The 12,272-nt window shown below is 33.8% G+C and overlaps 1 protein-coding gene across 1 annotated transcript in view; it reads left to right on the forward strand.

Annotated features, from left to right (window-relative positions):
* LOC139701582 (ankyrin repeat domain-containing protein 26-like) overlaps nt 1–12,272 on the forward strand; it is a 60,231-nt gene that overhangs the window by 25,960 nt on the left and 21,999 nt on the right. The gene's annotated exons all lie outside the window — the stretch shown is intronic.

Genomic DNA, 12,272 nt, shown 5'->3' on the forward strand with positions numbered 1-12,272 from the left:
TATGTAACTAGAGTATCAAACCAGGAGCATGGTACGAAGGAACCACATTCCCAGCACCATTTATTGTTCACTTTGATAACAGGTCTCACTAAATTTCCCAGGCTGGCTTTGAAATTACAGTGTTCCTCAAACAACCTGATGCTTTTCTGAGAGTATAGACCTGCACCACTATGCCTGATATGTATGTTATTTTGTAATGTGTTGTTGAATGTGGTTTGCAAAGATTTTATGAGAATTTTTATACTATGTTCCTCAAGGATATTAATATCTAGTTTTTTTCTTGTTCTGTCCAATAATCACTTTTCCAGTCAGGGTAATACTTTGCAGAATTGCTTTGTAAGCATCTTTCCTTTGCTCTTAAATGTAATGGGGGATTAATATCAGTTCTTCTTTAAATATATGATAAAATTTAACCATGTATTCACCTCTAAACCTCTGGTCCATAAGGCTTTTTATTATTGCTTCAACCTAATTGCTTGTTATTGAGCTACGGTTTTCTCTATCTATTTGATTCAACATTTTATGACATATTTCATTAATATCACTTAGATTTATTTATCTTTCAATTTTATTCTTTAAAATAGTCTAAATTTTTCTCATTCATTGAAATATAAGTTTTCTAATAGTCTCTAGAGATCTTTTGGATTTCAGTGGTATCAATTTTAATATTTCACTTTTTGTTTCTAGCTTTATCCATCTGTATCTTCTTTTTTTCTTTTAGTTCCCTTGGCCAAGGGTTTATCAATTTTATTTACCATTTTAAAAACAAACTATTTGTTTTATTATCACTATGTTTTTTTTAAAAAATTATCTATTTTATAATTTTGGCTTTGACTTTAATTAATTATTTTCTTGTATTGGTTTTAGAATTCATTTACTGAGGTTTTTCTTAGACCTTGGGATGCATTATGAGGTTTTTAAATTGAAATATCTTAGATTTTCAAATGGAGGTAGCCCTTAGTGTAAACTGTCCACATACAACTGCTTTTGGTGGATAAATGGAGGGATATCGGAAGGGATAGAAAATGTACTGGACAGTAAGATTTGTCTAAATATGTTATATGCATTTCTGTATAAGTTATAATGAACCTATATATATATATATATATATATATATATATATATATATATAAAATGTTTCAATAAAAGAAAAAAAACAACAAAAAAGATCTGCTTTTACTTTAACCCATAAATGTATAAATGTTGTTTTGATTCTCATGTGGTTCTCAGGTTTATTTAAAACTTCCCTCCCCTAATTTAATTAGTGACACTTTGATTATGCAAATGTATTATCCATTCTTCAAGTGTTCATGAAATTTCTATAGTTTTACTCACTGTTTGCTTCTTTTTATTAATTAGATCTTCATTTCACATATAATATTGAGGTTCATTTTTAAATAATAATACAAGCATGTTATACAATTTTCCAATTTTATCCCCAGTAATATCCCTTCCCTACCTCTATTATCTCTGTTCTACTCCACTGTTCTTTCTTCTATTTACTTGTAGTTGTTTTAATTAGTGCATCATTGATATACATAAAGGTCAAATTCAGTGTGATATATTTTTAAGTGTACAAAGGAAAATTTGTTCAGATTCATTTCACCACAATTCCTCTAGCAGTCACTCCATCCCTCCTAATCTCCTTCCTTGACTCCACTGGCCTCTCTTCTGTTTTTAGGGACCCCCCATTTTCCCTTTATTTTTATCTACCTTCTTAATATAAGGGAAAATATTCAGCCTTTGACTTTTTGAGTCTGAGCAGGATATTTGCTTTGACTTAGTGGGACATTTTCCAGTTCCATTCATTTACTAACCAATGCCATTATTTCTTTTAATTGATGACTTACTGAGTAGAGCTTCATTACATATATATTTTTTATACATTAATCTGTTGATTGGCAACTAAGCTTCATTTGATAGTCTTTCTATTTTGAATTGTGCTGCCATAAACTCTGATGTGGCTACATCCCTAAAATATGCTGATTTTAAATCTTTTGAATCTATACCAAGCAATGGAAGAGTTGGGTGTACCTTTTTTCTGCATCCTCATCAACATTTACTATTATTTGTGTTTTTGATAATTGCCATTCTGAAGAGAGTGAGATAAAATCTCAATGTAGTTTTTATTTGTATTTCCAAACTTCTGGAGATGTTGAACTTTTTAAAATATATTTATTGTTCAATTGTAATTCTTTTTAGAAAGATCCCTTTAGTGTTTTTCAATTTATTCTGTGAGTTATCAATTGTTTGTGATAAGTTTTTTGAGTTCTTTATATATTCTGAATATTAACCCACATTTGTGGATCAGGTGGCAAAGATCTCCGTTTCTGCAGCCTCTGTCTTCATGCTCTTATTTGTTTCCTTTAGTGTTCAGAAGTTTTTAATTTTATGCCATCCTACTTATTGATTCTTGGTATTATGTCTTATGCTTTAGGAGTTTTGTTAGGACAATTGATGATTGTGATAATATGTTGAAAAATTCAGCTTACAATTTTATCTAGCAGCTGTAGAGTTTCTTGTGTAATTCCTAAATCTTTGATCCATTCTTGAGTTGATTTTCCTCTTCATGTGTTTAGGTATTTTTTTCCCAGACCCACCTGTTAAAAAGGCTGTATGTGTTGTTTTCTAATAGCAATCCATTGTGATCTGATAAGGGATAAATGGAATTATTTTGTTTTTGTATTTACTAAGACATGCTTTGTATCCTAATATATGACCTATTATAAAGAAAGTTTTTTGTATTGCTAAAAAATTATGAGTTCTGTTCTTGTCAGATGAAATAGTGCCTAGACAACTATTAAGTTGTCATAATAAAAATTAAAAGTGATATATAGGAAAGTTATTGATGTTTTGTCCACCTAACCAGTCACTGGTGATATTAGTATTAATGTCACCCACACTTCTGTATAAATATTTAAAGACATTTTTCTTGTTGTTGGATTTTTTCCTTTAGCTGTAGGTTGTGACCTTCTTTGCTAACTTTGAGTAATTGTTTAAAGTCACCTTTATCAAATTTGCAAATAGCTATTACATTTTTGGCTTCCATTTACATGGAATATCTCTCTATTCTTTAAGTTTTATTCTGTGAACATCGTTGCATGTCAGGCTGTGTTTCTTGTAGACAACACACATTTGGGTCTTGTTTGTTAATTGAGTATTTTAATCTATGTCTTTTGAGTTGATAATTAACTTGATGTGAATCCAATGTTAATGAGGTGTGTTTCTTTATAATATAGGGTTGACTCTTTATTCCTATTTGCTTATCCACTCTTCTAGTTACATTTATTCTTTTATATTCTCCCATGATTTATTTTAATCTTCTTCTTGTGTATATAGAATTCCATAGTGAATCTTCTACACTGGCAGGTTAGTTGTCATAGTTTATTTTAGTTTATTCTTGTCTTGAAATGTAATTATTTATGAAGAATAACTTTGATGCAGATAACAATGTAGGCTGGCAGTACTGAAGTAAGACAGATAAGACTGGACACCAGAGGAATTAGCAAAGTGCAGGTTTATTGTCTGCAGCCTGTTCAGAGGGGGCTTTCACCTGAAACAAATTCTCTCTATGAATGCTGAGTCTAGACATTTGTTGAGCTTTATACCTGGTGGTGTGGAAATGGGAGCCTGGAAGTATACATTTTGCAGGGTTCTACATGAAAGTTATTTTTTTTTTCTGTGAGTTCTCAGAAGTAACCTATTGTCTCATTTCTTAGAACTGTCAGGGATTTTACAGATTACACCACAAAAGCAGAGTATATTCATTAAGTCCAGGGATAAATTTAGTCTTTTCAATACAGAGCAGATCAACAGAAAAAAAAGGATGTATAACAACATTTGAGTCATTTTGCAGAGATCTTAGCTAATATATTGTATACAAGAAAAATTGTGGTGAGGGTCTCTGGGGAAGCTTAATGAAGATGCATTTGTGGAGTAGGCGGTGCCACTATAATATTTCTGTTTTAGTGCTTGAAATATATTATTTCATGTCCTGCTGGCCCTTAGAGTTATCCAGATGCATTACCATTTACCAATAACTTGGTGCTTCTCTCTTGAATTTGTAAAAATCTTTCTTTGCTCTGAATTTTGGCATTTTAACCAAAATATAATGTAGACAGTTTCTTTTTGGCCATGTCTATTTGGCCTTCTAAATGCTTTCTGTGCCTGATGTTCTTATTTCCACAATTAAATATTTTTTTTCTGGTGCGAGTTCACTGAATAAGTTTCTATGCCATTAGTCTGTCTATACATTCCTTCCTTCAAGACCTTAATCTCAATTGGTCTTTTAAAGTTGCCCTAGAATGCTTGGATATTCTTTTTTTTTTTCTCAGACAAAATGCATGATATTTATTTATTTATTTATTTTTATTATTATTTTTTATTAGATACTATGACATTACAATGATCTTAGCAATTCAAACATTTGAATCAATTGGGGTATAATTTCTAATTTTTCTGATTGTAGAGATTGCAGAATCACACTGGTCATAGAGTCACCTATATACATACAGCAATCATAATGTCTATTCTATTCTGCTGCTCTTCATATCCCCCCTTTCCCTCCCCTCCCCTCCCATCATTTCTCTCTATCCAATATAATGTTATGCACTTTTTTCTCTTTTTAAAGTCTCTCATTTTTATTACATTAGGAAAGTTCTACACCATCCACCTTGTCTTCAAGACTTAACATTCTTCCATCTACCTGATGTAGTATATTTTCAGTACTTCTCATTTCGACTTTTATTTGATTTAATAAACTTATTATTTCCAAATTTTCTGACCTTTTTTCCCCACAAACTCTATTTCATTGTGAGGATATTCTTTCAAAACCTGGATTTCCTTCATAAATTCATGTTTTAGTCCTTTAGTTTCTGAAATTATTTTCATAAGAAATTGTTTGAATTATTTACTATCCTACACATCAATGTATGTGTAGTAATTTATTAGGGATTTAAACACTTTGGGTAATGTGTTAGTGCCTTGCACTCTCATTTTCTTGTTTTAATATACGGAGGTTTGTGCAGATGTTCAAATAGATTTCTATTCTCTTAGATGTGGGCCATTTTCTTCAGCAGATTTCTCTTCAGATATTCCCCAAACAGAGTGTATGTTCTATTTTCAAAGCCCCAACTCAATGACAAAAGTGTTGGGACCACTAATCCAAAGTAATTTAAGAGGAAAGAATAGCCACCAGCAATATCTAAAAGTTAGAAGCTAAGCACATGTTGACTTAAGACCAAAGCAAAAACTCATAAAAATGATCTCTACAACTCAGGTAACCAATGAAGAAGTGGTAATAATAAACAATATCCAAAATTCAGTTGTGAGTGATTCTAAAATTAATACTAAAATACACAGAAAAAAGAAGAAAAAATGAAAAAAGAAAAATAACGCAAATACAAATGAAAAATAAGAAAACAAGTACAAAGAAAATTAAACAAAAGATCATGTGTGTTAGAAACTGAAAAACAAATGATAAAAAAAGCCGTTTAAAGATTCAGTGCCAAGAAAAGAATGATTTCCTCATCTGATGTAATTCAAATATAGACAGTTTCTTCCCCAACATCTACTTTTAAGATTAACCATTTTGGGGGTGTTTGGAGCAACTATAGCTGTACTTGTTTCTTCTCAATTCTAGCCTGAACAGGTCAGTACTGGTTGTGGAGTCTTGAATGTTGAAAAGTTTCATTTGTGCCTACCAGGAAGTACTATAGAACCATTTTTATATGAAGAGGTAAATCAGTCACAATATTGGATTTTTATGTACCTGAGTATGGGGCTCTTGTTAGAGTAGGAGCTATCAACAAAACTCTAGGACATGGAGCCTGTGGGTCACTCTGTGCTGAAAATCCAATTCCACACTTTTATCAGTGAGCTCAAGGTCATGCAAGACATCAAGTCTCCGTGGTTGGTTTCACTTCCTCTAAGCATGGTAGAGATGGACTGCATGCAGGTCTGTGCTTGGTTGGGGGAGATGCAGGGAACAAGCTTTTCAAAAGACCTTTCAAAGCATTCCAAAAATGTTCTGCCCCACAAAATCACATGCAACTCATCTTTTTTTTTACTAATCTCTAAACACCAGATTTAAAAGGGAGATGTCCCCACTGCCCTCCATTCTATAATGCAGCCAACCAGCACACCATAATTCCTGCTGATCAGAGTTTTCGACATATCTCTGTTAATCTGGACCAATAAGATGGGTATCCACAATTCCAGTAAATAGAGGCAGTCCCTGTGTCTTGGAGATAAAACATACAGGAGATCCTGATATCTCAAAGACAGAGTTCCACCAATGGGACCTTTCTAAAGAGGGAACCCCCTTGGTGAATCACCAAGGAAATGACTATAATTGCTTCAGTTGAAGAAGTGGAGGTTCTTCCTTCACATGCCTCTAAGCACAGTGAGATGGCCAGACTCTGGAGATCAGCTCTCCTCTCTGTAGATGGTAGCAGCAAGGTTTTTTTTTTTTTTTTTTTTACCAGAACCAATTCTTTCTTCTTTCACATAGTTCCTACAGGAACGTTTAATTGGAACTCACCTCAGTTTCTATCTCTTGGATGACCATGTAACCATGACTACAGCTTTCCAGAGCTCCTTACAGATATGTGTCTCAGTTACTTTTGTTGATAGAGCCTGACTTGTGTTGTTGATGACTCTTGACCTGCCAAATTCATGTCCTTGTTGGGTCCTGGAAATATAAGAACTTAAAGGCCTTTCTTCAGTAAGCACTCTGATTCTATTTTTATTATTGGTTGTTCAAAACATTACAAAGCTCATGATATATCATCTTTCATACATTTGACTCAAGTGGGTTATGAACTCCCATTTTTACCCCAAATACAAATTGCAGAATCACATCGGTTACACACTCACATTTTTACATAATGGCATATTAGTGACAGTTGTAATCCACTACCTTTCCTATCCCCTACTATCCCCCCTCCCCTCCCCTCCCATCTTCCCTCTCTACCTCATCTGTTGTTGTTCAATTTTCTCCCTTGTTCCCCCCCTTTCCCCTCACAACTTCTTATGTGTAATTTTGTGTAACATTAAGGGTCTCCTACCATTTCCATATTATTTCCCTTCTCTCTCCCTTTCTCTCCCCCCACTCGACTCTGTTTAATGTTAATCTTTTACTCATGCTCTTCCTCCCTGTTCTGTTCTTAGTTGCTCTCTTTATATCAAAGAAGACATTTGGCATTTGTTTTTTAAGGATTGGCTAGCTTCGCTTAGCATAATCTGCTCTAATGCCATCCATTTCCCTGCAAATTCTATGATTTTGTCATTTTTTAATGCAGAGTAATACTCCATTGTGTATAAATTCCACTTTTTTTTTATCCATTCACCTATTGAAGGGCATCTAGGTTGGTTCCACAGTCTAGCTATTGTGAATTGTGCCGCTATGATCATTGATGTGGCAGTATCCCTATAGTACGCTCTTTTAAGATCCTCAGGGAATAGTCCGAGAAGGGTGATAGCTGGGTCAAATGGTGGATCCATTCCCAGCTTTCCCAGGAATCTCCAAACTGCTTTCCAAATTGGCCTCACCAATTTGCAGTCTCACCAGCAATGTACAACTGTACCCTTTTCCCCATATCCTCGCCAACACTTATTGTTGCTTGACTTCATAATGGCTGCCAATCTTACCGGAGTGAGATGGTATCTTAGGGTGGTTTTGATTTGCATTTCTCTGACTGCTAGAGATGGTGAGTATTTTTTCATGTACTTGTTGATTGATTGTATGTCCTCCTCTGAGAAGTGTCTGTTCAGGTCCTTGGCCCATTTGTTGATTGGGTTATCTGTTATCTTAGTGTTTAAATTTTTTTGAATTCTTTGTATATTATGGATATTAGGGTTCTATCTGAAGTGTGAGGGGTAAAAATTTGTTCCCAGGATATAGGCTCTCTATTTACCTCTCTTATTGTTTCTCTTTCTGAGAAAAAACTTTTTAGTTTAAGTAGGTCCCGTTTGTTTATTCTTGTTATTAACTCTTGGGCTATGGGCGTCCTATTAAGGAATTTGGGGCCCGACCCCACAGTATGTAGATCGTAGCCAACTTTTTCTTCTATCAGACGCAGTGTCTCTGATTTGATATCTAGCTCCTTGATCCATTTTGAGTTAACTTTTGTGCATGGCGAGAGAAAGGGATTCAGTTTCATTTTGTTGCATATGGATTTCCAATTTTCCCAGCACCATTTGTTGAAGATGCTATCCTTCCTCCATTGCATGCTTTTAGCCCCTTTATCAAGTATAAGAAAGTTGTAATCTTGTGGATTGGTCTCTGTGTCTTCTATTCTGTACCATTGGTCCACCTGCCTGTTTTGGTACCAGTACCATGCTATTTTTGTTACTATTGCTCTGTAGTACAGTTTGAGATCTTGTATAGCTATACCTCCAGATTCATACTTCCTGCTTAGAATTGTTTTTGCTATTCTGGGTCTTTTGTTTTTCCATATGAATTTCATTATTGCTTTATTTATTTCTACAAGAAATGCCATTGGGATTTTGATTGGCATCACATTAAACCTGTAGAGAACTTTGGGTAATATCGCCATTTTGATGATTTTATTTCTCCCTATCCATGAACAGGGTACATTTTTCCATCTTCTAAGATCTTCTTCTATCTCTGTCTTTAGGGTTCTGTAGTTTTCATTGTATAAATCTTTCACCTCTTTTGTTAGGTTGATTCCCAAGTATCTTATTTTCTTTGAGGATATTGTGAATGGAGTGGTTTTCCTCATTTCCATTTCAGAAGTTTTGTTGCTGATATACAGGAATGCCTTTGATTTATGTGTGTTGATTTTATATCCTGCCACTTTGCTGAATTCATTTATTAACTCTAACAGTTTCTTTGTAGACCCTTTTGGGTCTGTTAAATATATTATCATGTCATTCGCAAATAGCGATAATTTAAGTTCTTCTTTTCCTATTTTTATGCCTTTAATTTCTTTTGTCTGTCTAATTGCTCTGGCTAGTATTTCAAGAACTAAATTGAATAGAAGTGGTGATAGAGGGCATCCCTGTCTTGTTCCAGATTTTAGAGGGAATGCCTTCAGTTTTTCTCCATTTAGGATGATGCTAGCCTGAGGTTTAGCATATATAGCTTTTACAATGTTGAGGTATGTTCCTGTTATCCCTAGTTTTTCTGGTGTTTTGAACATAAAGGGATGCTGTACTTTGTCGAATGCTTTTTCTGCATCTATCGAGATGATCATATGGTTGTTATCTTTAAGTCTATTGATGTGGTGAATAGCATTTATTGATTTCCGTATATTGAACCAGGCTTGCATCCCAGGGATGAATCCTACTTGATCATGGTGCACAATTTTTTTGATATGCTTTTGTATTCGATTCACCAGGATTTTATTGAGAATTTTTGCATCCAAGTTCATTAGAGGTATTGGTCTCTAGTTTTCTTTTTTTGAAGTGTCTTTGTCTGGTTTCGGGATCAGGGTGATGTTGGCCTCATATAATGAATTTGGAAGAGCTCATTCTTTTCTATTTCTTGAAATAGCTTGAAAAATATTGGTATTAATTCTTCTTTGAAGGTTTTGTAAAACTCAGCTGTATACCCATCCGGTCCAGGGCTTTTCTTGTTTCTTAGTCTTTTGATGGCTTCTTCTATTTCTTCCTTTGTTATTGGTCTGTTTAAATTGTGTGTGTCTTCCTGACTCAATCTGGGCAGATCGTATGACTTAAGAAATTTATCGATATCTTCACTATCTTCTATTTTATTGGAATATAGTGGTATGATTTTTCCCAATTTTTCTATTTTATTGGAATAAAAGTATTTCAAAATACTTTCAAATTATCTTCTATATTTCTGTAGTGTTTGTTGTGATATTGCCTTTTTCATCCCGTATGTTAGTAATTTGAGTTCTCTCTCTTCTTCTCTTCGTTAGCATGGCTAAGGGCCTGTCGATCTTATTTATTTTTTCAAAGAACCAACTTTTAGTTTTATCAATTTTTTCAATTTTTTTTGTTTCAATTTCATTGATTTCTGCTCTGATTTTAATTATTTCTTGTCTTCTACTACATTTGCTGTTGTTTTGCTCTTCCTTTTCTAGGTTTTTGAGGTGTAGTGTGACATCATTTATTTGTTTTTTTTTTTTTTTTTTCTTTTTTTGAGGAAAGAACTCCAAGAAATGAATTTCCTTCTTAAAACTGCTTTCATTGTATCCCATAGATTTCGGTATGTTGTGTCTGTATTGTCATTTGTCTCTAAGATTTTTTATCTCCTCCTTTATGTCTTCTGTAACCCATTGATCATTCAGTAACATATTTTTCATTTTCCATGTGATGTAGGATTTTTCCTTCCTTTTTTTATCATTGATTTCCAGTTTCATTCCATTATGATCAGATATGGTGCATGGTAATATCTCCACACCTTTATATTTACTAAGAGTTGCCCTATGGCATAATATATGGTCTATCTTTTAGTAGGATCCATATGCTGCTGAGAAGAACGTGTATCCACTTGATGAAGGTTGATATATTCTATATATGTCAGTTAAGTCTAGGTAATTGATTGTGCTATTGATTTCTGTAGTTTCTTTATTCAGGTTTTGTCTAGAGGATCTGTCTAATGGCAAGAGTGGTGTGTTGAAGTCACCCATAATTATTGTGTTGTGGTCTATTTGACTCTTGAACTGGAGGAGAGTTTGTTTTATGATCATTGCCGCACCATTGTTTGGTGCATACAAATTGATAATTGTTATGTCTTGTTGGTGGATGGTTCCTTTTAACAGTATATAATGTCCTTCTTTATCCCTTTTGATTAACTTAGGTTTGAAGTTGATTTTATTCAATATGAGTATGGCCACTCCTGCTTGGTTCAGAGGGCCATGTGAGTGGTATGATTTTTCCCAACCTTTTACCTTCAGCCTGTGTATGTCTCTTCCTATCATATGAGTCTCCTGAAGGCAGCATGTTGTTGGATTTTTTTTTTTTATCCAGGTTACTAGCCTATGTCTCTTGATTGGTGAATTTAGGCCATTAACATTTAAGGTTACAATTGAAATATGGTTTGTACTTCCAGTCATGTTTATTTATTTATTTATTTTAGTTTGGCTAGTTTTTACTTTTTGGTTATTTTCCTCCCCCTTTACTGAGATACCTCCCGCTGTTAGTTTTGGGCATTATTTTTCAATTCCTCTTCTTGTAGTATTTTGCTCAAAATGCTTTGCAGTGCTGGTTTTCTGGCTGCGAATTCTTTTAGCTTTTGTTTATCATGAAAGATTTTAATTTCATTGTCAAATCTGAAGCTTAATTTTGCTGGATACAGTATTCTTGGTTGGAATCCCTTATTTTTCAGTGTTTGAAATACATTGTTCCAGGATCTTCTCGCTTTCAAAGTTTGTGATGAAAAATCATTTGTTAACCTAATTGGTTTACCCTGAATGTAATCTGCCTCCTTTCTCTCATAGCTTTTAATATTCTCTCCTTGTTCTGTATGTTGGCTATCTTCATAATTATATGTCTTGGAGTTGGTCTATTATGGTTTTGAATGTTTGGGGTCCTGTAGGCTTTCAGGATTTGGCAATCCATTCCATCTTTCATCTCTGTGAAGTTTTCTAGAATTATTTCATTTAATAGGTTGTATATTACTTTGGTTTGAATCTCTATGCCTTCTTCTATCCCGATGACTCTAAAATTTGGTTTTTTATGACATCCCATATCTCCTGAATAGATTGCTTGTGAGATTTAAGCATCTTTTCTGTGATGACTATATTCTTTTCAAGTTGATAAACTTTGTCTTCATTATCTGATGTTCTGACTTCTACTTGATCTAGTCTATTTGTAATATTTTCGTTTGAGTTTTTAATTTGGTTTATAGTTTCCTGCATTTCTAGGATTACTGTTTGATTTTTTTTTTAAGATCTCTATCTCCTAGTAAAGCTCGTTCTTTGCCATTTGAATTTGTTTGTTTAATTCGTTTTCAAAATATACTTTCATTGCTTGAACTTTCTGTCTCATGTCTTCTCTAATATTCCTTTCCATCTGAGTTAGGTATGCCTTGAGTTCTTTCCCTATCCATGTCTCTGATGCTTCTAGGTCCTCCTGTAGATTTAAGTTGTCCTGCATTGTTTGTACTCCTTTTTCTCTTGTTTTTTCATGTTGTTTACTTTACTTTCCAGCTCTATTTGATTGCTGTATTTCTGCTCTCTCCTATAGATTTGTTTTGGTTTTGTATATCTCTGTTGTCTTTCCTTTGTGTTGGTAGACTATGCCTGCTAAAGTGGATTCTGCCGGGAAGGAATTCTGAAGGC

This window comes from Marmota flaviventris, chromosome 13, assembly GCF_047511675.1.
Source record: "Marmota flaviventris isolate mMarFla1 chromosome 13, mMarFla1.hap1, whole genome shotgun sequence".
In the NCBI taxonomy this organism is placed as follows: Eukaryota; Metazoa; Chordata; class Mammalia; order Rodentia; family Sciuridae; genus Marmota; species Marmota flaviventris.